Below are 27,294 nucleotides of genomic sequence, written 5' to 3'. Positions count from 1 at the left end.
AAACAGCGGAGAATTGTACCCCCAGCCCCTCTGAGCAAGAGGCACCTGTTCTACGACTCCTGTATCCAGGAGGGTCTGTACCACCGAATGTAGAGTGTTTGCCTTTGTCTGGTCCAACGGGACGTCTGTCTGGCAAAATCGATAAGGGGGTCGGTTCTTGAAGGCTATGGCGTAACCTCGAGTGACGACTTCCCCTACCCAGGCATCTGAAGTGGTCTTCAACCATTCCTGGGTATACCCTAGAAGCCGGCCCCCACCCTGGGATCCCCCAAGGGGAGGCCCGCCCCGTCATGCGGCAGGCTTATCGGACTTGGAAGCTGGCCGACGGGCAGCCCAGGCTCTTTTGGGCTTCGGCTTACCAGGTTTGGAAGTGCGGGCCTGCTTGTTGTACGCCTGACCTTTTGTTTTACCTGAAGGACGAAAGGGGCGAAAGGAAGTACGTTTAGCCTTCGACACAGAAGGAGCGGTACTTGGCAGACAGGCAGTTTTGGCAGTAGCCAAGTCAGCCACTATCTTATTTAAGTCCTCCCCAAACAGAATATCTCCCTTGAAAGGGAGTACCTCCAGGGTTTTTCTAGAGTCCAGATCCACAGATCAGGATCTCAGCCACAATATCCGGCGAGCCAGGACTGATGTAGTAGAGGCCTTGGCTGCCAGGATACCGGCATCAGAAACCGCCTCTTTAATATAGTGAGAAGCTGTGACAATATATGACAAGCATTGTCTAGCATGGTCAGAGGAGATTTCAGCCTCTAACTCTAGGGCCCATGCTTCAATAGCCTCTGCAGCCCATGTTGCTGCAATAGTGGGCCTTTGTGCAGCACCCGTGAGGGTGTAAATTGCTTTTAGACAACCCTCCACATGTTTATCCGTAGGCTCCTTTAGAGACGTGATGGTAGTGACAGGTAGAGCAGAGGAAACCACCATCCTAGCCATATGTGAGTCCACTGCAGGAGGCGTTTCCCAATTTTTAGACAGCTCTGGCGCGAGGGGATAGCGAGCCAGCATCTTCTTTTGAGGCACAAACTTCTTACCCGGGTTTCCACAGGGTTCCTGACGTATAAAACATGTTTAACCACCTTCTGACGCTTGAACCTATCTGGTTTCTTAGGAGGGTCGGATGGCTCGGGATCATCCGTATTCTGTAAAATTAACTTAATAGCCTCCAAAAGATCAGGAACATCCACATGTGAACTACCCTCCCCATCAGCAGTATCTGTGTCAGAATCTGTGGGGTCAGTGTAAGCGCCATCTTCATCAGACGAGGTGTCAGCGACAGCAGTGGATTGTGAGGAGATAAGAGCTCGCTTAGAGGACCCCTTGGTCTTAGGCGAGCGAGAGTCAGACTTTTTATTAGTCAAGGACTGGTTCAACTTCTTCAATTGAGCAGATAAACTATCCGCCCACGGCGGGTTAGCTGCGGGGACCACATACGGTTGCACCGGCATAGGAGGTCCCATAGGGGGTGTAACTAGCGTATGTAGAAGCGTGGAGAAAGTAGCCCATGGTGGGTCATTGTGTACCCCCATTGCCACAGTTCCACTGGGGGGCAAGGAGCCCCCAGAACCAGAGCCCACAGCTGCTGTAGTCTCCTCAAAGTGATCTGTGGCGTCAGCAACGCCGGCAGTGTGTCCAGCCCAGAACCGTTACCTTCAGAAGCAGACATGATATAACTTGCAGTATCAGGTAACACAGTACAGATGTCAGCAGCACAATACCTCTTGCCCAAACCCCTGCGCAGTGTAGTCAGCACAAGCAGAGATACAGGAGAGATATAGTGACTAAAATCACAGAGAAAAAATAAGAATTTACTTACCGATAATTCTATTTCTCGTAGTCCGTAGTGGATGCTGGGAACTCCGTGGGGAATAGTGGCTCCGCAGGAGACTGGGCACAAAAGTAAAGCTTTAGGACTACCTGGTGTGCACTGGCTCCTCCCCCTATGACCCTCCTCCAAGCCTCAGTTAGGATACTGTGCCCGGACGAGCGTACACAATAAGGAAGGATTTTGAATCCCGGGTAAGACTCATACCAGCCACACCAATCACACCGTATAACCTGTGATCTGAACCCAGTTAACAGCATGATAACAGAGGAGCCTCTGGAAAGATGGCTCACAACAATAATAACCCGATTTTTGTAACAATAACTATGTACAAGTATTGCAGACAATCCGCACTTGGGATGGGCGCCCAGCATCCACTACGGACTACGAGAAATAGAATTATCGGTAAGTAAATTCTTATTTTCTCTGACGTCCTAGTGGATGCTAGGAACTCCGTAAGGACCATGGGGATTATACCAAAGCTCCCAAACGGGCGGGAGAGTGCGGATGACTCTGCAGCACCGAATGAGAGAACTCCAGGTCCTCCTCAGCCAGGGTATCAAATTTGTAGAATTTAGCAAACGTGTTTGCCACTGACCAAGTAGCTGCTCGGCAAAGTTGTAATGCCGAGACCCCTCGGGCAGCCGCCCAAGATGAGCCCACCTTCCTTGTGGAATGGGCTTTCACAGAATTTGGCTGTGGCAGGCCTGCCACAGAATGTGCAAGCTGAATTGTACTACAAATCCAGCGAGCAATAGTCTGCTTAGAAGCAGGAGCACCCAGCTTGTTGGGTGCATACAGGATAAACAGCGAGTCAGATTTCCTGACTCCAGCCGTCCTGGAAACATATATTTTCAGGGCCCTGACTACGTCCAGCAACTTGGAGTCCTCCAAGTCCCTAGTAGCCGCAGGTACCACAATAGGCTGGTTCAGGTGAAACGCTGAAACCACCTTAGGGAGAAATTGAGGACGAGTCCTCAATTCTGCCCTGTCCGAATGAAAAATTAGGTAAGGGCTTTTATAGGATAAAGCCGCCAATTCTGAGACACGCCTGGCTGAAGCCAGGGCCAACAGCATTACCACTTTCCATGTGAGATATTTTAAGTCCACAGTGGTGAGTGGTTCAAACCAATGTGATTTTAGGAACCCCAAAACTACATTGAGATCCCAAGGTGCCACTGGAGGCACAAAAGGAGGTTGTATATGCAGTACCCCCTTGACAAACGTCTGAACTTCAGGAACTGAAGCCAGTTCTTTCTGGAAGAAAATTGACAGGGCCGAAATTTGAACCTTAATGGACCCTAATTTTAGGCCCATAGACAGTCCTGTTTGCAGGAAATGCAGGAAACGACCCAGTTGAAATTCCTCTGTAGGGGCCTTCCTGGCCTCGCACCACGCAACATATTTACGCCAAATTTGGTGATAATGTTGTGCGGTTACATCCTTCCTGGCTTTGATCAGGGTAGGGATGACTTCATCCGGAATGCCTTTTTCCTTCAGGATCCGGTGTTCAACCGCCATGCCGTCAAACGCAGCCGCGGTAAGTCTTGGAACAGACAGGGTCCCTGCTGGAGCAGATCCCTTCTTAGAGGTAGAGGCCACGGTTCCTCTGTGAGCATCTCTTGAAGTTCCGGGTACCAAGTCCTTCTTGGCCAATCCGGAGCCACGAGAATAGTCCTTACTCCTCTCCTTCTTATGATTCTCAGTACCTTGGGTATGAGAGGCAGAGGAGGGAACACATACACTGACTGGTACACCCACGGTGTTACCAGAGCGTCCACAGCTATTGCCTGAGGGTCCCTTGACCTGGCGCAATACCTGTCTAGTTTTTTGTTGAGGCGGGACGCCATCATGTCCACCTTTGGTTTTTCCCAACGGTTTACAATCATGTGGAAGACTTCTGGATGAAGTCCCCACTCTCCCGGGTGGAGGTCGTGTCTGCTGAGGAAGTCTGCTTCCCAGTTGTCCACTCCCGGAATGAACACTGCTGACAGTGCTATCACATGATTTTCCGCCCAGCGAAGAATCCTTGCAGCTTCTGCCATTGCCCTTCTGCTTCTCGTGCCGCCCTGTCTGTTTACGTGGGCGACTGCCGTGATGTTGTCCGACTGGATCAACACCGGCTGACCCTGAAGCAGAGGTCTTGCTTGGCTTAGAGCATTGTAAATGGCCCTTAGTTCCAGGATATTTATGTGAAGTGACGTTTCCAGGCTTGACCACAAGCCCTGGAAATTTTTTCCCTGTGTGACTGCTCCCCAGCCTCTCAGGCTGGCATCCGTGGTCACCAGGATCCAGTCCTGAATGCCGAATCTGCGGCCCTCTAGAAGATGAGCACTCTGCAACCACCACAGGAGAGACACTCTTGTCCTTGGGGACAGGGTTATCCGCTGATGCATGTGAAGATGCGATCCGGACCATTTGTCCAGCAGATCCCACTGAAATGTTCTTGCGTGGAATCTGCCGAATGGAATCGCTTCGTAGGAAGCCACCATTTTTCCCAGGACCCTTGTGCATTGATGCACTGAGACCCGGTCTGGTTTCAGGAGGTTTCTGACTAACTCGGATAACTCCCTGGCTTTTTCTTCCAGGAGAAACACCTTTTTCTGGACTGTGTCCAGAATCATCCCTAGGAACAGCAGACGTGTCGTCGGAATCAGCTGTGATTTTGGGATATTTAGAATCCACCCGTGCTGTCGTAACACTACTTGAGATAGTGCTACTCCGACTACTAACCGTTCCTTGGATCTTGCCCTTATCAGGAGATCGTCCAAGTAAGGGATAATTAAGACGCCTTCTCTTCGAAGAAGTATCATCATTTCGGCCATTACCTTGGTAAAGACCCGGGGTGCCGTGGACAATCCAAACGGCAGCGTCTGAAACTGATAGTGACAGTTCTGTACCACAAACCTGAGGTACCCTTGGTGAGAAGGGTAAATTGGGACATGGAGGTAAGCATCCTTGATGTCCAGAGACACCATATAGTCCCCTTCTTCAGGTTCGCGATCACTGCTCTGAGTGACTCCATCTTGAACTTGAACCTTTGTATGTAAGTGTTCAAAGATTTCAGATTTAAAATAGGTCTCACCGAGCCGTCCGGCTTCGGTACCACAAACAGCGTTGAATAATACCCCTTGCCCTGTTGCAGGAGGGGTACCTTGATTATCACCTGCTGAGAATACAGCTTGTGAATGGCCTCCAATACCGAGGGAGACGTCGGTAAAGCAGACTTTAGGAACCGGCGAGGGGGAGGTGTCTCGAATTCCAATTTGTACCCCTGAGATACCACCTGAAGGACCCAGGGGTCTACCTGCGAGTGAGCCCACTGCGCGCTGAAATTCTTGAGACGTGCCCCCACCGTGCCTAAGTCCGCTTGTAAAGCCCCAGCGTCATGCTGAGGACTTGGCAGAAGCGGGAGAGGGCTTCTGTTCTTGGGGATTTGCTGTCTGTTGCAGCCTTTTTCCCCTTCCTCTGCCCCGGGGCAGAAATGAGGAGCCTTTCGCTCGCTTGCCCTTATGGGGACGAAAGGACTGCGCCTGATAATACGGCGTCTTCTTATGTTGAGAGGCGACCTGGGGTAAAAATGTGGATTTCCCAGCTGTTGCCGTGGCCACCAGATCTGACAGACCTACCCCAAATAACTCCTCCCCTTTATAAGGCAATACTTCCATATGCCGTTTGGAATCCGCATCACCTGACCACTGTCACGTCCATAACCCTCTTCTGGCAGAAATGGACAGCGCACTTACTCTTGATGCCAGTCGGCAAATATCCCGCTGTGCATCACGCATATATAGAAATGCATCTTTTAAATGCTCTATAGTCAGTAATATACTGTCCCTGTCTAGGGTATCAATATTTTCAGTCAGGGAATCCGACCAAGCCAAACCAGCACTGCACATCCAGGCTGAGGCGATTGCCGGTCGCAGTATAACACCAGTATGTGTGTAAATACATTTTAGGATACCTTCCTGCTTTCTATCAGCAGGATCCTTAAGGGCGGCCGTCTCAGGAGAGGGTAGAGCCACCTGTTTTGATAAGCGTGTGAGTGCTTTATCCACCCTAGGGGGTGTTTCCCAACGCGCCCTAATCTCTGGCGGGAAAGGATATAATGCCAATCATTTTTTAGGAGTTATCAGTTTTTTATCGGGGGAAACCCACGCATCATCACACACCTCATTTAATTCCTCAGATTCAGGAAAAACTACAGGTAGTTTTTTCTCACCGAACATAATACCCTTTTTAGTGGTATTAGTATTATCAGAAATATGTAAAACATTTTTCATTGCCTCAATCATGTAACGTGTGGCCCTACTGGAAGTCACGTTTGTCTCTTCCCCGTCGACACTGGAGTCAGTATCCGTGTCGACGTCTGTATCTACCATCTGAGGTAACAGGCGTTTTAGAGCCCCTGATGGCTTTTGAGACGCCTGGACAGGCACAAGCTGAGTAGCCGGCTGTCTTATGTCGTCAACTGTTTTTTGCAAAGAGCTGACACTGTCACGCAATTCCTTCCATAAGATCATCCACTCAGGTGTCGACTCCCTAGGGGGTGACATCTCTATTATAGGCAATTGCCCCGCCTCCACATCATTTTCCTCCTCATACATGTCGACACAACGTACCGACACACAGCACACACACAGGGAATGCTCTGACAGAGGACAGGACCCCACTAGCCCTTTGGGGAGACAGAGGGAGAGTATGCCAGCACACACCAGAGCGCTATATATATACAGGGATAACCTTAAATAAGTGTTTTTCCCCCTTATAGCTGCTATTTGTAATTATTACGCCAATTAGTGCCCCCCTCTCTTTTTTACCCTGTTTCTGTAGTGCAGGACTGCAGGGGAGAGTCAGGGAGACGTCCTTTCAGCGAAGCTGTGAAGGAAAATGGCGCCTGTGTGCTGAGGAGATAGGCTCCGCCCCCTTCTCGGCTGCCTTTTCTCCCGCTTTTATGTGGAATCTGGCAGGGGTTAAAATACATCCATATAGCCCTGGGGGCTATATGTGATGTATTTTCGCCAGCCAAGGTGTTTCTATTGCTGCTCAGGGCGCCCCCCCCTAGCGCCCTGCACCCTCAGTGACCGGAGTGTGAAGTGTGCTGAGGAGCAATGGCGCACAGCTGCAGTGCTGTGCACTACCTTGGTGAAGAAGGATGTCTTCTGCCGCCGATTTTCCGGACCTCTTCTTGCTTCTGGCTCTGTAAGGGGGCCGGCGGCGCGGCTCTGGGACCGGACTCCGAGGCTGGGCCTGTGTTCGGTCCCTCTGGAGCTAATGGTGTCCAGTAGCCTAAGAAGCCCAATCCACTCTGCACGCAGGTGAGTTCGCTTCTTCTCCCCTTAGTCCCTCGATGCAGTGAGCCTGTTGCCAGCAGGTCTCACTGAAAATAAAAAAACCTAAAACTAAACTTTCACTAAGAGCTCAGGAGAGCCCCTAGTGTGCACCCTTCTCGGTCGGGCACAAAAATCTAACTGAGGCTTGGAGGAGGGTCATAGGGGGAGGAGCCAGTGCACACCAGGTAGTCCTAAAGCTTTACTTTTGTGCCCAGTCTCCTGCGGAGCCGCTATTCCCCATGGTCCTTACGGAGTTCCCAGCATCCACTAGGACGTCAGAGAAATACGTATTAAAGTATATCTTGTGAAAATCCTATATAATTATAAAACCTGACGCACCAAGCCCTCTCAGGTTATAGAATATAGGGATAGCAAGTTGAGTTAGAGACACGAAATGGAAACCACTCAGCAAGCTAATGCACACACATATAGTTACAGTTAAACAATGCAGAGGTTATTACTAACAATAATACTGCACTGGACTAGCTTATTATATAGCTATGTAGTCAATAGATATAACACTGCACAGTAAGAACTGGATGTATATCACAGGGTACTTGTACCAGAGAACCCTGACTAAATGCACTCTTTCTTAACTAACACTGTCTAACTGACATGTAGAATACTTAAGTGTCATGTAAAGTCACAGCGCTGACAACAGGCGGCTTTACACAGGAGGATTTTCCCAAACAGTCCCAGGAACAATGTAGCTGAGAGAAATGGCGCCCAGACACTGACAGGGAGTGAGAGAGAGAGACAGATATGCAGCTGCAGGGCGGGAACATTTGCTGGAAATGGTGCCCTGGGGCTGGGGGAGGGGCTCCAGGTCTAAGCCTTATCCCCTCTGCTGGCAAAACCACCAGGTACTGCGGGCTACACATAAAAAGGTTTTAAGGGAAAACCTGACCTGCACCCATGCCCTGGTGATGTAGTGGGATCGCCTGTACTGCCACAGTGTCCACCGCCAGTGCGCGCGGCCCACCTCCCACCGACCGCGCCGGATCGCGATAAAGCACGGGTCCCGCGAGCGGGACCCACTCACCACCTCCCGAAGCACAGCCACGCGATCCCGGAGAGCCCCCGTCGTGCGTGCCTGACCATAAGAAAACCGGAGCCTCCTGCTGTAGTTACCTGGCAACCAGGGCTAGGGAGTGTACAGCGCCGCTGGGGAGAGATGGAGCTGCAGCAGTGAATGTCACTAGACATGTACACACTGCCATAGCCCTTGAAGTCTTCACTTTTCTTCAAAAAAGCTCTTCTTAGGGCTGCCCAGAGCAGCCCCTCTGTTATGTGCATTGCTATCTGCGGCACCAACTACAAAACTGAGCTCCTGTGCAGGGAGGCGGGGTTATAGAGGAGGCGGCACTATGTATTCTGGGAACAGTCAAAGCTTTTGAGCCTGTTGGTGCCTCGGATCAAGATCCTACTCTACACCCCTATGTGTTTCCTTGTGGAGCCCAGTGTACCCCGCAGCAGAAAACGTGGTAATGGCACAGGTGGTCCCACAGGGGGCGTCAATTTAGTTACAAGCGTGTTTAACAATGTGGAAAATGTAGCCCAAGGTTGTTCTTGTGATGCCCCAAGTTCTACCGACCCACTGGGGGGCAAGGAAGCCCCTGAACCTGAACTCTCAGCTGCTAAATTATCCTCCATTCTGTCAGTGGCCTCACTACCACGCAGCGTGGGAGAGGCCCCAACGTCGTTGCCACGTGTAGCAGACATAACTATGCGCACAGTAATGGGCACCCCGATACAAATTGTAGCAGCACTATACCTAGTAAGAACTCTCAGAGAAACAGCTGAAGCTGGCACAGACCGAGTGTTCAATAGAAAATAGAACATACTGTCTGGTGACTATAATTCACAAGTAAAAAATACTTCAGTAGCATATCTTGTGAAACAATCCTATATTATCATCAGAGAAAACCTGAAACACTTGGCCCCCACAGGTATAGTAATATAGGAATAGCACGCTAAGTGAAATACCCTGCAATAAGGCAACCACGCAGCAGCTACATGCACACACACGTATATAGCCACAAACGTACCATGCAGAGATTATGTACCATAAACTGCACTGGACTAGCAATACAAAGTAATACTCAGTATGGCTATATGTGATAAAAATAGATATAACAAACGCAGTAAGCACTGGATGTATATCACAGGGTGTTTGTAACACCTCCTACTGCCGCGCTGGATCGCGGTGTAAACTGCGGCACAGAAGCCCCTTACCTCCCTCTTGTCAGCGGCCCCGCGATCCGGGAGACAGCGGCGTGTGTGTGACTCACGTGAAGAGAGATAAGAAGCCGGCGCCTCCGCTGCAGTGACCCGGCAACCGCGGCGCGGGAGTATACAGCACCGCTGGGGGTGATGGAGCTGCAGCAGAGACGTCTATCAGACACAGCCTGCTGCAGCCCTTGTAGAATCTTCTTCTTTTCTTCAAATTTAAAGCTAAGAATACTAGGCTGCCTGAGGCAGCCTTCTGTTAAGTGACCTGCTACTGCAGGCACCAACTACAAACTGAGCTCACTGGCATGTAGGCGGGGTTATAGAGGAGGCGGCGCTGTGCATCTTGGGAACAGTCTAAAGCTTTGAGCCTGTGGGTGCCTCGGATCAAGATCCTACTCTACACCCCGATGTTAATCCTTGTGGAGCCCCGTGTACTCCGCAGTAGAAATATATATAATATAAGCAATAGGAGTATGGCGCCACATGCAAATGTGAATAGACTATATAAATGGTCACTCTTTTGACCAAATCAGACACTCTCTTATTTTTATAGGGTGTTAGCTAGCCCAGGGCCATGACTAGTGGGGGGCTAAGGGGGCATGCACCCCGAATGCAGGATTTGAGGGGGCGCCAAGGAGTTACAGAGGAGCAGGGTTTTTTGTGTTGTTTTTTTTTTTTACCGGCAGTGCTGTGCTGCTCCAGTGAGACAGCAGACTGCTTCCAGGGCAATGTATCTGACCCACCTGTTTACCCGCAGCTGGTTCCGATGCTGTGCGGGTGAGCTCCAGTACCTGGGATCTCTCCTATATTGGCTACTGTCTTAAACTCTCTTTTTGCCATGCAATGCTGCGACTAGCATTAGGTGCACCTATAGAAGCGCACTGTGCTTCTAGTTAGCAGTATCAACCTCCGCTTTGCCTCCCAGATGGGGGGATTTGGTGTAGTTTATAAGGGGGTGTAGTGCAGTGATGTAGTGTACCATATAGGGTATATAGTGTAGTAATGTATTACAGTATATAGGGGCATGTAGTGCACTGATGTGGTGTAGCATATAAGGGGATGTAGTGTAGTAATGTAGTGTAGCATATAAGGTATGTAGTGCAGTGCATAGGGGCATGTAGTGTAGTGATGTACAGTAGTTCAGCGTGTAGGGGATGTAGTATAGTGATGTAGTGCAGTGGATAAGAGAATGTAGTGCAGTGATGAAGTGTTATGATATAGGGGGTCATTCCGAGTTGTTCGCTCGTTATTTTTTTGTCGCAACGGAGCAATTAGTCGCTGATGCGCATGCGCAATGTCCGCAGTGCAACTGCGCCAAGTAAATTTGCTATGCAGTTAGGTTTTTTACTCACGGCATTACGAGTTTTTTTCTTCGTTCTGGTGATCGTAATGTGATTGACAGGAAGTGGGTGTTTCTGGGCGGAAACTGGACGTTTTATGGGAGTGTGTGAAAAAACGCAACCGTTTCTGGGAAAAACGCGGGAGTGGCTGGAGAAACGGAGGAGTGTCTGGGCGAACGCTGGGTGTGTTTGTGACGTCAAACCAGGAACGACAAGCACTGAACTGATCGCACTGGCAGAGTAAGTCTCGAGCTACTCAGAAACTGCACAGAGAAGTATTTTCGCAATATTGCGAATCTTTCGTTCGCAATTTTGATAAGCTAAGATTCACTCCCAGTAGGCGGCGGCTTAGCGTGTGCAAAGCTGCTAAAAGCAGCTTGCGAGCGAACAACTCGGAATGACCCCCATAGTGCAATGTATGGAGGCACACAGAGGAGCATGTAGTTGAACACGCTGGCGGGGCATGTGACGAATAGGGCATTTGAGGCACATATGGGAATATTGTCCAGTAGTATCCCATTTTTTTTTATTTTTTGATAATCTAATTATTTTAGTCTGATAGGGTTTTTTTTGTTTTGTGTTTCTTTTTCTTTGTGTTGGTGTGTGTGTGGGGGGGGGGGGGGAGGGGGGTGTCGCGCCAAATTACTGCCTTTCCCCGGGTGACGAAAATCTTAGTTTCGGCCCTGGCTAGCCCCTACTTTTTTAGCATGGGTAAGATGCTACTTATACAAAAATAGATTCGGGGGGATAGGGGTATCAGCGACCAACGGTGTCTGATTAACTATTCCTGGGGAAATAACAGGTACAATGAATTTAAGGAAGAGGTGGAAATGGCTATGATAAAAAAAAAAAAAATAACAAATAAATTACCAAAGATACATATAATACGTTTCTTTAAAAATACATTAAAAAAACATACAAGATCCTAAAAATAGACAAAAAATACTAAAAAAAAAAAAAAAAAAAGTTTAAAACGAGAGGTTTTAACTTATCTTATTTGTGGAGAGTCAGTGAGGTACACCCAACGTATTTTGTCTGTCTGACTTCATCAAGGGGTAAGAGGCAAGTGAGCAGACTTGTATTTATACCGAGTATAATCAAGCAATAAGGGCTATGACATCATTTCCTACTAGAGGATAATACGGTTGTAGTACTGCTGACCTGCGGTCAGGAAACCGCCGGTCAGATTACCGACGCCGGGATCCCGGCAGCATACCGACGCCGGGATCCCGGCGGGGAGGGGCGAGTGCAGCAAGCACGCCACACTGCGGGCTTGGTGGCGACCTGCGCTCGCCACAGGTTCTATTCCCACTCTATGGGTGTCGTGGACACCCACGAGTGGAAATAGTCCCTGTTGGTCGGCATGCCGACCATCGGGATACTGACCCGTTGGGCTGGTGGAGGAGGTCATGTGACTGTCGGTCAGCTGACCGGCGGTCACATGAATACCACCCGATAATACACTAACAAACAAATACATTTTGCATGTATTTTGCATGTACAACTATTGGAGCTATTTCAATACAGGGGAGCAGTATGATAATATAAGATTTGTTGGAAAACAAGCAGTATAAATGTAAAAAATTATGTATTAAAGTTTAGTGCATTGACTGGTGGCACTTCCGCCACACTTCCTGTATCCTGTGGAGTGTATCGCGCATATGCGGCCGCCCCACTTCCGGTTAGGGGGGGCAACGTGGCTACTGTAATGAAGGAGTTTGCCACACTTCCAGCTGTGAGTTTCCAGCCACATGGTTGAGTCCGCCTGGTTGCGGCCCACTGCGGCGCTGGCATCACATGATCGGGAAGCTTTTTAATAACGCAGTTGTAGGTTTTATGTAGCGGCAGTCATGTTTTAGGAGACACAGATTTGCAGACGTCATATAAGTCTTCCATAAGTGCAGGAGTATCTCAGATAGAGAAGAGAGAGAATATTTTTATTAAAAGGTCCCTGGTACTTAGTACAGCGTTTTGGTGGTAACAGTTATGTAAAGTATCTTATACAGTAGGTTACAATAAGAATTTATTTTTAGTGGACACCATATCTCCATCTCCTATTAGGACCACTAAAAATTACATCAAAGAAGTGGACAACATAGCTATCTCCACTACAAGAGCAGCCACCTAAAGAGACGGAGAAACAATATCCCTTACTCTCAGTTCCATAGAATTAAGAGAAATTGCAGTAGAACAGAAGAATGTGAGGAACAACTGAAAGTTTACAAACAAAGATTTGAAGAAAAGCTATATTCAAAAACAATTCAGGAAAAGGCAATCACATGAACCAGGAATCTGGAGAGGAATGACCTTCTGAATTACAAAAAAAAAGGGAGGACAAAAAGGAGCCCATCGCTTTCATCACCACCTACAACTGTCATGAGAACACCAACAGGACTTATTTATTTATTTATTTATTACCAATTATTTATATAGCGCACACATATTCTGCAGCGCTTTACAGAGAATATCTGGCCATTCACATCAGTCCCTGCCCCAGTGGAGCTTACAATCTATATTCCCTACCACATGTCACACACACACATTCATACTAGGGTTCATTTTTGTTGGGACCCAATTAACCTACCAGTATATATTTTTGGATTGTGGGAGGAAACCGGAGTACCCGGAGGAAACCCACGCAAGTACGGGGAGAATATACAAACTTCACACAGGTAGAGCCATGGTGGGAATCGAACCCATGACCTCAGTGCTGTGAGGCAGTAATGCTAACCATTACACCAGCCATACTGCCCAACTTCACTCAGGGACAACTGGGGATACTCCTGATGGAGCCAGTACTTAAAGAAATTCTCCCAGATAAACCTGAGATCATTTTTCGGAAATCTAAAAACCTAAAGGATATCCTAGCATCAAGCATGCTGCATGAACTACCATCCGGAAATATGCACCATTCCTTTCCAAAGTGTGTGGGAGCCTTTAGATGTGGTCACTGCAACATTTGCAAATACCTCAATCCTAACAGAAAAACTATCAACAACACAAATGGTACACAGGAGTTCAAAGTAAAGGAATTCATGAACTGTAATACCCCATGGGCTTCAATGAAGGATAGGAGATCGCCCCATTTCTATAAAGACGCCACCCACTCAGTTTAAGTATCTTTTTTTACTAGTAAATTCTTTATCACGCTGCCACTAATCACTCCACTTCTTCTTTTCTTTTTTTATTCTCTTCTCTTCACGTTGTAATTTCCTCTTTTCTATATTGTTCTTTCATATGTTACTATGCACAATAAAACTGTTGATTAGAATGATACCAGGCTAATCTTTTATGTGCCAAAATCTACAGTCATAACACACTGGTCCCACGCCCATACATACATACATACATGTACTTATGAATATATATTTTATATATATATATATATATATATATATATGTGTGTAATTTGAACTGATCACCACCACGCCTTATCCATGGATTTGATTCCTAGAAGCACTCACTTGGTCTAATCATAATAAACTCATATGTATGTATATATATATATATATATATATACTGTATACAGCCTAGGAGGTCCGGCTCTCTCGTCGGTAATTACTGCTTGCGCTGGGTGCCTGAACAAGGAAGTAACAGCAAACAGTTGGTGCGGCACTCCGAGCGTCTGAATAAAGCAGGCTCAAGACGGCATTAGAGTAGACAACGTTTCAGTGCTTTTAATCCAGCACTTTTGTCAGGTCAGATAACAAACAAGTGAATAGACATACCTTTATACAACACAGATCCCCCTGTGACTGGCGCCTTCCGGTAGGCGGATCATCCGCCCGCTCTGGCCGGCGCTCAAGCGATGACATATGCAGTAGCTCCGTCATCACCGTGCTCCCCATCACCATGGCAGCGGAATACATACTATTGAAACATAATCAAGCAATCCTCTATCATTATGCAATAAAAGGCACCTCCAACTACTTAAACTAGTGTATCCATGGTTATTTACATATGATTCTAGATTAAAGGACTTACTACAATATGCTTATATAGTTGAAAAACGAGGTACCAAAATGCACGTTTAGAGATTGTATACGAGTTATACAAATTATGCTCTACCTAGGTGCTGCTAATAAACACTACTATGGATTTAAAGCAGCAGTGAGGCAGGGTGCTAATAAGTGTTAGATAAGATACCACTAGACCAATTATGTACAAACAGCAACACTAAAAAAAGCAACCAAGGCCAATATGGTCATTCAGACCCTAGGGTGTACGGTACCTAATCTGTGAATCCACTGTGACTCAAGTTGCAGTAATCGTTTACTATGATCCCCACCACTGGGCAGGGGTTGGACTTGATCGATCATTCGGTATCTTAATGATACCAATGGGTGGCGGGCTTGACTAAAATGTCTGGCCACAGGCTGTCCACTATCCCCCTTACTGATCGCAGCCTTAATTGCCGATCTGTGGGCTACCATACGTTCCTTGAACATACGTTCGGTCTTACCAACGTATTACAGCCCACAGGGACATATGAGTTGGTACATCACGAATTTTGATGAGCAGGTAACTTCCTGATTGCGGGTGAAACATTCCAGCATCCACATTCTAACTGTATATTCTACATTAGATATCGACTTACCTGCTCATTCGTGGTGTACCAACTCATATGTCCCTGTGGGCTGTCATACGTCGGTAAGACCGAACGTATGTTCAAGTAACGTAGCAAGGGGTTAATGAACAAAGCAAAAGGGATTTGGCCTATGGTCCAATCTGACCCGGATTTAGTGTCGCTGTCTGAAAAGCGACTAATGCCCTGTTATAACAGAGGCCCCAATGTTAAAGATATGCTGGTACACAGTGATATTTCTGATTATACCAAGCCAGCATCGGAGCATTTTTTGAGTAAAAAACCTGGCAATTATAAATGTTTTGGGTGCACTACATGTATGTACCTTGAGACCGGTGATACATTATTGCATCCACATTCAGGCAAAATAATACAGTTACGGCATTGCTTCACTTGTACATCTCGTTTTGTCGTTTATTGTATCATATGTCCATGCGGACTCTATTATATCGGGAAGACGACTTGTACATTTAGGGTTCGGATGGCCCAGCATAGAAGTGCTATAAAATCAGCACTTGAGGGCAAGCAGACAGAACAGCCAGTAGCTAAACACTTCAAACTCTGTTCCCACACATTATCATCATTAAGATATAAAATGATTGACGTGATATCAGAGAGCAGGAGGAGAGGAGATAGGTCCACTCGATTGTTACAGTGTGAAGCACGCTGGATCAATAGGCTCAACACTATTGCTCCAAGGGGTCTGAATGAGGCACTTTCTTTTAATAGCTTCATATGATTCTATGGCAATTTGGGACTGCATGTTACCTGGCCTGAAATATACTGATTTAGTTTACTCTGATACAGTTATTTAGTATTTTTGATTCCCTCCTAGGTGAAATGATTCATAATATATAAACAGCAGTTGCATTATGACATTTTCTATTTAATGTGCAGTATGCTATGTATAGCTTGGATCTGTGCTTTAGTGCTGTTTTCTTTGTATGGTGAAGGGTTAATGCACACCTGATTGGTAATCAGTCTGACCCTGGTGATGTCAGTGGAAATCTGACAGGCCGGGCTCTCAGGGATTGTGTTTGCACATGGTGATGTAGAAGTTATAAAGGTAAGATATGTTTTAATGTTTATATATGCCTGACGAAGGTTTGAAATAAAACCGAAACGTTGCTGAATATCGGGGTGTCGGACCCGTTCATTTGAGGAGTCCCGTGAGTGCCGCTTATGATTGTTTGGCTATATATATCCTATATATTTGTATTTAAAGGGAACACTAAAATAACACATCCTAGTTCTGAATGAATGAAATATTCTTATTAAATACTTAGTTCTTTACATAGTTGAATGTGCTGACAACAAAATCACACAAAAATTATCAATGGAAATCAAATTTATTAACCCGTGGAGGTCTGGATTTGGAGTCACACTCAAAATTAAAGTGGAAAAACACACTACAGGCTGATCCAACTTTGATGTAATGTCCTTAAAACAAGTCAAAATGAGGCTCAGTAGTGTGTGTGGCCTCCACGTGCCTGTATGACCTCCCTACAACGCCTGGGCATGCTCCTGATGAGGTGGCGGATGGTCTCCTGAGGGATCTCCTCCCAGACCTGGACTAAAGCATCCTCCAACTCCTGGACAGTCTGTGGTGCAACGTGGCGTTGGTGGATGGAGCGAGACATGATGTCCCAGATGTGCTCAATTGGATTCAGGTCTGGGGAACGGGCGGGCCAGTCCATAGCATCAATGCCTTCGTCTTGCAGGGACTGCTGACACACTCCAGCCACATGAGGTCTAGCATTGTCTTGCATTAGGAGGAACCCAGGGCCAACCGCACCAGCATATGGTCTCACAAGGGGTCTGAGGATCTCATCTCGGTACCTAATGGCAGTCAGGCTACCTATGGCGAGCACATGGAGGGCTGTGCGGCCCCCCAAAGAAATGCCACCCCACACCATTACTGACCCACTGCCAAACCGGTCATGCTGGAGGATGTTGCAGGCAGCAGAACGTTCTCCTTGGCATCTCCAGACTCTGTCACGTCTGTCACATGTGCTCAGTGAGAACCTGCATTAATCTGTGAAGAGCACAGGGCGCCAGTGGCGAATTTGCCAATCTTGGTGTTCTCTGGCAAATGCCAAACATCCTGCACGGTGTTGGGCTGTAAGCACAACCCCCACCTGTGGATGTCGGGCCCTCATACCACCCTCATGGAGTCTGTTTCTGATCGTTTGAGTAGACACATGCACATTTGTTCCTCCTTGCACAAAGGCAGAGGTAGCGGTCCTGCTGCTGGGTTGTTGCCCTCCTACGGTCTCCTCTACCTTTCCTGATGTACTGGCCTGTCTCCTGGTAGCGCCTCCATGCTCTGGACACTACGCTGACAGACACAGCAAACCTTTTGATGTGCTATCCTGGATGAGCTGCACTACCTGAGCAACTTGTGTGGGTTGTAGACTCCGTCTCATGCTACCACTAGAGTGAAAGCACCGCCAGCTTTCAAAAGTGACCAAAACATCAGCCAGAAAGCATAGGAGCTGAGAAGTGGTCTGTGGTCACCACCTGCAGAACAACTCCCTTATTGGGGGTGTCTTGCTAATTGCCTATAATTTCCACCTGTTGTCTATTCCATTTGCACAACAGCATGTGAAATTGATTGTCAATCAGTGTTGCTTCCTAAGTAGACAGTTTGATTTCACAGAAGTTTGATTGACTTGGAGTTACATTGTGTTGTTTAAGTGTTCCCTTTATTTTTTTGAGCAGTGTATATAAAAATTCAGTTTGATCCGGCACTCAGTTATTAAAGGTCTCGTCTTAAACTTGCTCTGGTGCCCTCCCCGGGTCGGTAACCCTGTAATAGCATGCAAGTGAAGGGGCGGCACTCTTCAGGCTTTGAATTTCAATAGCGTCCTTTAATCCTACGTTACGTTTCGGGCTCTCGCCCGTCGTCAGGGACAATCGTACACAAACTGACATACAATAAAACATACATTTATACCCTATCCAACATGTGCACAAATTACAAAACTTGCTCACCTGCTCCACGCCACTCGGTGCAGCCGGGTCCATAATATATATATTATACTTTAGGACTCGTAGTGCACTTTGTTTTCTCACCAGGAGTTCTCCTTCTCCTACTATCCTTTAAACACAAGTATTTATTCTATAATTTATTGCTATGATCACCCACTTCTAATAGTGTCACGTGTACCTCACTGTATGGTACATGTTCACATCTTTTCTAAATGTAGCTTCAACTAAATTTTCCACTTCGTCTCTGTCACCTTAAAAAGTACAAAATAAATAATACACACTATTTCCTTACCAGACGTAATCTTTATATATTATTTTGTCTTATTTATTATTTATTATTTTGTATCATTTATACATATATCATGTAATACATAGAGGGGTAACTAAATCTCTAATTTATTATCATTATAACCTACTGTATAAGATACTTTACATAACTGTTACCAACAAAACGCTGTACTAAGTACTAGGGACCTTTAATAAAAATATTCTCTCTCTTCTCTATCTGACATACTGTACTCCTGCACTTATGGAAGACCTATATGATGTCTGCAAATCTGTGTCTCCTAAAACATGGCCACCGCTACATAAAACCTACGATGGCATCATTAAAAAGCTCCTCTATCATGTGACGCCGGCGCCGCAGCGGGCCACAACCGGAAGCGGGGCAGCTGGACTCAGCCGTGCGGCCGAAAACTCACAGCCGGAAATGTGTGGCAAAATTCTTCATTACAGTAGCCACGTCGTCCCCCTAACTGGAAGTGGGGCGGCCACACATGTGCGATACACTCCTCAGGATACAGGAAATGTGGTGGAAGTGCCACCAGTTAATGGACTAAACTTTAATACATTATTTTTAACGTTTATACTGCTCATTTTCCAACAAATATATATAGCACAGCATATTCCGTTGTGCTTTACAATTAGAACAACAGTAATAGAACAAAACTGGGTAAGAACAGACGGACATAGGGGTAGGAAGGCCCTGCTCGCAAGCTTACAATCTATAGGGAAATAGGCATTGATACATAAGGATAGATGCTACCTATTGCATAATGGTCCACCAGATTACTAGGTTCTTAATGTGTTGTATGATATGATCACCCAGCAATTTTGGCAAAGGGTCAGGAGGGTGTGAGAGTAAAGAAAGACATAATATGTGAGGTTATGTGTAGAGATGAGCGGGTTCGGTTCCTCGGAATCCGAACCCGCCCGAACTTCATGTTTTTTTTCACGGGTCCGAGCGACTCGGATCTTCCCGCCTTGCTCGGTTAACCCGAGCGCGCCCGAACGTCATCATGACGCTGTCGGATTCTCGCGAGACTCGGATTCTATATAAGGAGCCGCGCGTCGCCGCCATTTTCACACGTGCATTGAGATTGATAGGGAGAGGACGTGGCTGGCGTCCTCTCCATTTAGATTAGAAGAGAGAGAGTGAGATTGATTTGAGACAGAGACACTTGATTTACTGGAGCTTAGGAGTACTGTAGAGAGTGCAGAGTTTAGTAGTGACTGACCACAGTGACCACCAGACAGTGCAGTTTTATTTAATATAATCCGTTCTCTGCCTGAAAAAAACGATACACAGTGACTCAGTCACATACCATATCTGTGTGCACTGCTCAGCCCAGTGTGCTGCATCATCTATGTATATATCTGACTGTGCTCACACAGCTTATAATTGTGGGGGAGACTGGGGAGCAGTGCCAGTTATAGGTTATAGCAGGAGCCAGGAGTACATATTATTAAAATTAAACAGTGCACACTTTTGCTGCCGGAGTGCCACTGCCAGTGTGACTGACCAGTGACCTGACCACACTGACCACCAGTATAGTTAGTAGTATACTATATTGTGATTGCCTGAAAAAGTTAAACACTCGTCGTGTGACTTGTGTGGTGTTTTTTTTTTAATTCTATAAAAAACTCATTCTGCTGACAGACAGTGTCCAGCAGGTCCGTCATTATATAATATATACCTGTCCGGCTGCAGTAGTGATATATATATATTTTTTATATCATTATTTATCATCCAGTCGCAGCAGACACAGTACGGTAGTTCACGGCTGTAGCTACCTCTGTGTCGGCACTCGGCAGTCCATCCATAATTGTATACCACCTACCCGTGGTTTTTTTTTTCTTTCTTCTTTATACATACATACTACATCTCTTTATCAACCAGTCTATATTAGCAGCAGACACAGTACAGTAGTCCACAGCTGTAGCTACCTCTGTGTCGGCACTCGGCAGTCCATCCATAATTGTATACCACCTACCCGTGGTTTTTTTTTCTTTCTTCTTTATACATACATACTACATCTCTTTATCAACCAGTCTATATTAGCAGCAGACACAGTACAGTACGGTAGTCCACGGCTGTAGCTACCTCTGTGTCGGCACTCGGCAGTCCGTCCATAATTGTATACCACCTACCCGTGGTTTTTTTTTCTTTCTTCTTTATACATACATACTACATCTCTTTATCAACCAGTCTATATTAGCAGCAGACACAGTACAGTAGTCCATGGCTGTAGCTACCTCTGTGTCGGCACTCGGCAGTCCATCCATAATTGTATACCACCTACCCGTGTTTTTTTTTTCTTTCTTCTTTATACATACATACTACATCTCTTTATCAACCAGTCTATATTAGCAGCAGACACAGTACAGTACGGTAGTCCACGGCTGTAGCTACCTCTGTGTCGGCACTCGGCAGTCCGTCCATAATTGTATACCACCTACCCGTGGTTTTTTTTTCTTTCTTCTTTATACATTAATCAAGCAATAAGGGCTATGACATCATTTCCTACTAGAGGATAATACGGTTGTAGTACTGCTGACCTGCGGTCAGGAAACCGCCGGTCAGATTACCGACGCCGGGATCCCGGCAGCATACCGACGCCGGGATCCCGGCGGGGAGGGGCGAGTGCAGCAAGCACGCCACACTGCGGGCTTGGTGGCGACCTGCGCTCGCCACAGGTTCTATTCCCACTCTATGGGTGTCGTGGACACCCACGAGTGGAAATAGTCCCTGTTGGTCGGCATGCCGACCATCGGGATACTGACCCGTTGGGCTGGTGGAGGAGGTCATGTGACTGTCGGTCAGCTGACCGGCGGTCACATGAATACCACCCGATAATACACTAACAAACAAATACATTTTGCATGTATTTTGCATGTACAACTATTGGAGCTATTTCAATACAGGGGAGCAGTATGATAATATAAGATTTGTTGGAAAACAAGCAGTATAAATGTAAAAAATTATGTATTAAAGTTTAGTGCATTGACTGGTGGCACTTCCGCCACACTTCCTGTATCCTGTGGAGTGTATCGCGCATATGCGGCCGCCCCACTTCCGGTTAGGGGGGGCAACGTGGCTACTGTAATGAAGGAGTTTGCCACACTTCCAGCTGTGAGTTTCCAGCCACATGGTTGAGTCCGCCTGGTTGCGGCCCACTGCGGCGCTGGCATCACATGATCGGGAAGCTTTTTAATAACGCAGTTGTAGGTTTTATGTAGCGGCAGTCATGTTTTAGGAGACACAGATTTGCAGACGTCATATAAGTCTTCCATAAGTGCAGGAGTATCTCAGATAGAGAAGAGAGAGAATATTTTTATTAAAAGGTCCCTGGTACTTAGTACAGCGTTTTGGTGGTAACAGTTATGTAAAGTATCTTATACAGTAGGTTACAATAAGAATTTATTTTTAGTGGACACCATATCTCCATCTCCTATTAGGACCACTAAAAATTACATCAAAGAAGTGGACAACATAGCTATCTCCACTACAAGAGCAGCCACCTAAAGAGACGGAGAAACAATATCCCTTACTCTCAGTTCCATAGAATTAAGAGAAATTGCAGTAGAACAGAAGAATGTGAGGAACAACTGAAAGTTTACAAACAAAGATTTGAAGAAAAGCTATATTCAAAAACAATTCAGGAAAAGGCAATCACATGAACCAGGAATCTGGAGAGGAATGACCTTCTGAATTACAAAAAAAAAGGGAGGACAAAAAGGAGCCCATCGCTTTCATCACCACCTACAACTGTCATGAGAACACCAACAGGACTTATTTATTTATTTATTTATTACCAATTATTTATATAGCGCACACATATTCTGCAGCGCTTTACAGAGAATATCTGGCCATTCACATCAGTCCCTGCCCCAGTGGAGCTTACAATCTATATTCCCTACCACATGTCACACACACACATTCATACTAGGGTTCATTTTTGTTGGGACCCAATTAACCTACCAGTATATATTTTTGGATTGTGGGAGGAAACCGGAGTACCCGGAGGAAACCCACGCAAGTACGGGGAGAATATACAAACTTCACACAGGTAGAGCCATGGTGGGAATCGAACCCATGACCTCAGTGCTGTGAGGCAGTAATGCTAACCATTACACCAGCCATACTGCCCAACTTCACTCAGGGACAACTGGGGATACTCCTGATGGAGCCAGTACTTAAAGAAATTCTCCCAGATAAACCTGAGATCATTTTTCGGAAATCTAAAAACCTAAAGGATATCCTAGCATCAAGCATGCTGCATGAACTACCATCCGGAAATATGCACCATTCCTTTCCAAAGTGTGTGGGAGCCTTTAGATGTGGTCACTGCAACATTTGCAAATACCTCAATCCTAACAGAAAAACTATCAACAACACAAATGGTACACAGGAGTTCAAAGTAAAGGAATTCATGAACTGTAATACCCCATGGGCTTCAATGAAGGATAGGAGATCGCCCCATTTCTATAAAGACGCCACCCACTCAGTTTAAGTATCTTTTTTTACTAGTAAATTCTTTATCACGCTGCCACTAATCACTCCACTTCTTCTTTTCTTTTTTTATTCTCTTCTCTTCACGTTGTAATTTCCTCTTTTCTATATTGTTCTTTCATATGTTACTATGCACAATAAAACTGTTGATTAGAATGATACCAGGCTAATCTTTTATGTGCCAAAATCTACAGTCATAACACACTGGTCCCACGCCCATACATACATACATACATGTACTTATGAATATATATTTTATATATATATATATATATATATATATATGTGTGTAATTTGAACTGATCACCACCACGCCTTATCCATGGATTTGATTCCTAGAAGCACTCACTTGGTCTAATCATAATAAACTCATATGTATGTATATATATATATATATATATATACTGTATACAGCCTAGGAGGTCCGGCTCTCTCGTCGGTAATTACTGCTTGCGCTGGGTGCCTGAACAAGGAAGTAACAGCAAACAGTTGGTGCGGCACTCCGAGCGTCTGAATAAAGCAGGCTCAAGACGGCATTAGAGTAGACAACGTTTCAGTGCTTTTAATCCAGCACTTTTGTCAGGTCAGATAACAAACAAGTGAATAGACATACCTTTATACAACACAGATCCCCCTGTGACTGGCGCCTTCCGGTAGGCGGATCATCCGCCCGCTCTGGCCGGCGCTCAAGCGATGACATATGCAGTAGCTCCGTCATCACCGTGCTCCCCATCACCATGGCAGCGGAATACATACTATTGAAACATAATCAAGCAATCCTCTATCATTATGCAATAAAAGGCACCTCCAACTACTTAAACTAGTGTATCCATGGTTATTTACATATGATTCTAGATTAAAGGACTTACTACAATATGCTTATATAGTTGAAAAACGAGGTACCAAAATGCACGTTTAGAGATTGTATACGAGTTATACAAATTATGCTCTACCTAGGTGCTGCTAATAAACACTACTATGGATTTAAAGCAGCAGTGAGGCAGGGTGCTAATAAGTGTTAGATAAGATACCACTAGACCAATTATGTACAAACAGCAACACTAAAAAAAGCAACCAAGGCCAATATGGTCATTCAGACCCTAGGGTGTACGGTACCTAATCTGTGAATCCACTGTGACTCAAGTTGCAGTAATCGTTTACTATGATCCCCACCACTGGGCAGGGGTTGGACTTGATCGATCATTCGGTATCTTAATGATACCAATGGGTGGCGGGCTTGACTAAAATGTCTGGCCACAGGCTGTCCACTATCCCCCTTACTGATCGCAGCCTTAATTGCCGATCTGTGGGCTACCATACGTTCCTTGAACATACGTTCGGTCTTACCAACGTATTACAGCCCACAGGGACATATGAGTTGGTACATCACGAATTTTGATGAGCAGGTAACTTCCTGATTGCGGGTGAAACATTCCAGCATCCACATTCTAACTGTATATTCTACATTAGATATCGACTTACCTGCTCATTCGTGGTGTACCAACTCATATGTCCCTGTGGGCTGTCATACGTCGGTAAGACCGAACGTATGTTCAAGTAACGTAGCAAGGGGTTAATGAACAAAGCAAAAGGGATTTGGCCTATGGTCCAATCTGACCCGGATTTAGTGTCGCTGTCTGAAAAGCGACTAATGCCCTGTTATAACAGAGGCCCCAATGTTAAAGATATGCTGGTACACAGTGATATTTCTGATTATACCAAGCCAGCATCGGAGCATTTTTTGAGTAAAAAACCTGGCAATTATAAATGTTTTGGGTGCACTACATGTATGTACCTTGAGACCGGTGATACATTATTGCATCCACATTCAGGCAAAATAATACAGTTACGGCATTGCTTCACTTGTACATCTCGTTTTGTCGTTTATTGTATCATATGTCCATGCGGACTCTATTATATCGGGAAGACGACTTGTACATTTAGGGTTCGGATGGCCCAGCATAGAAGTGCTATAAAATCAGCACTTGAGGGCAAGCAGACAGAACAGCCAGTAGCTAAACACTTCAAACTCTGTTCCCACACATTATCATCATTAAGATATAAAATGATTGACGTGATATCAGAGAGCAGGAGGAGAGGAGATAGGTCCACTCGATTGTTACAGTGTGAAGCACGCTGGATCAATAGGCTCAACACTATTGCTCCAAGGGGTCTGAATGAGGCACTTTCTTTTAATAGCTTCATATGATTCTATGGCAATTTGGGACTGCATGTTACCTGGCCTGAAATATACTGATTTAGTTTACTCTGATACAGTTATTTAGTATTTTTGATTCCCTCCTAGGTGAAATGATTCATAATATATAAACAGCAGTTGCATTATGACATTTTCTATTTAATGTGCAGTATGCTATGTATAGCTTGGATCTGTGCTTTAGTGCTGTTTTCTTTGTATGGTGAAGGGTTAATGCACACCTGATTGGTAATCAGTCTGACCCTGGTGATGTCAGTGGAAATCTGACAGGCCGGGCTCTCAGGGATTGTGTTTGCACATGGTGATGTAGAAGTTATAAAGGTAAGATATGTTTTAATGTTTATATATGCCTGACGAAGGTTTGAAATAAAACCGAAACGTTGCTGAATATCGGGGTGTCGGACCCGTTCATTTGAGGAGTCCCGTGAGTGCCGCTTATGATTGTTTGGCTATATATATCCTATATATTTGTATTTAAAGGGAACACTAAAATAACACATCCTAGTTCTGAATGAATGAAATATTCTTATTAAATACTTAGTTCTTTACATAGTTGAATGTGCTGACAACAAAATCACACAAAAATTATCAATGGAAATCAAATTTATTAACCCGTGGAGGTCTGGATTTGGAGTCACACTCAAAATTAAAGTGGAAAAACACACTACAGGCTGATCCAACTTTGATGTAATGTCCTTAAAACAAGTCAAAATGAGGCTCAGTAGTGTGTGTGGCCTCCACGTGCCTGTATGACCTCCCTACAACGCCTGGGCATGCTCCTGATGAGGTGGCGGATGGTCTCCTGAGGGATCTCCTCCCAGACCTGGACTAAAGCATCCTCCAACTCCTGGACAGTCTGTGGTGCAACGTGGCGTTGGTGGATGGAGCGAGACATGATGTCCCAGATGTGCTCAATTGGATTCAGGTCTGGGGAACGGGCGGGCCAGTCCATAGCATCAATGCCTTCGTCTTGCAGGGACTGCTGACACACTCCAGCCACATGAGGTCTAGCATTGTCTTGCATTAGGAGGAACCCAGGGCCAACCGCACCAGCATATGGTCTCACAAGGGGTCTGAGGATCTCATCTCGGTACCTAATGGCAGTCAGGCTACCTATGGCGAGCACATGGAGGGCTGTGCGGCCCCCCAAAGAAATGCCACCCCACACCATTACTGACCCACTGCCAAACCGGTCATGCTGGAGGATGTTGCAGGCAGCAGAACGTTCTCCTTGGCATCTCCAGACTCTGTCACGTCTGTCACATGTGCTCAGTGAGAACCTGCATTAATCTGTGAAGAGCACAGGGCGCCAGTGGCGAATTTGCCAATCTTGGTGTTCTCTGGCAAATGCCAAACATCCTGCACGGTGTTGGGCTGTAAGCACAACCCCCACCTGTGGATGTCGGGCCCTCATACCACCCTCATGGAGTCTGTTTCTGATCGTTTGAGTAGACACATGCACATTTGTTCCTCCTTGCACAAAGGCAGAGGTAGCGGTCCTGCTGCTGGGTTGTTGCCCTCCTACGGTCTCCTCTACCTTTCCTGATGTACTGGCCTGTCTCCTGGTAGCGCCTCCATGCTCTGGACACTACGCTGACAGACACAGCAAACCTTTTGATGTGCTATCCTGGATGAGCTGCACTACCTGAGCAACTTGTGTGGGTTGTAGACTCCGTCTCATGCTACCACTAGAGTGAAAGCACCGCCAGCTTTCAAAAGTGACCAAAACATCAGCCAGAAAGCATAGGAGCTGAGAAGTGGTCTGTGGTCACCACCTGCAGAACAACTCCCTTATTGGGGGTGTCTTGCTAATTGCCTATAATTTCCACCTGTTGTCTATTCCATTTGCACAACAGCATGTGAAATTGATTGTCAATCAGTGTTGCTTCCTAAGTAGACAGTTTGATTTCACAGAAGTTTGATTGACTTGGAGTTACATTGTGTTGTTTAAGTGTTCCCTTTATTTTTTTGAGCAGTGTAT

This window comes from Pseudophryne corroboree, chromosome 3 (genome assembly GCF_028390025.1).
Source record: "Pseudophryne corroboree isolate aPseCor3 chromosome 3, aPseCor3.hap2, whole genome shotgun sequence".
In the NCBI taxonomy this organism is placed as follows: domain Eukaryota; kingdom Metazoa; phylum Chordata; class Amphibia; order Anura; family Myobatrachidae; genus Pseudophryne; species Pseudophryne corroboree.
This window is presented reverse-complemented; position numbering follows the sequence as displayed.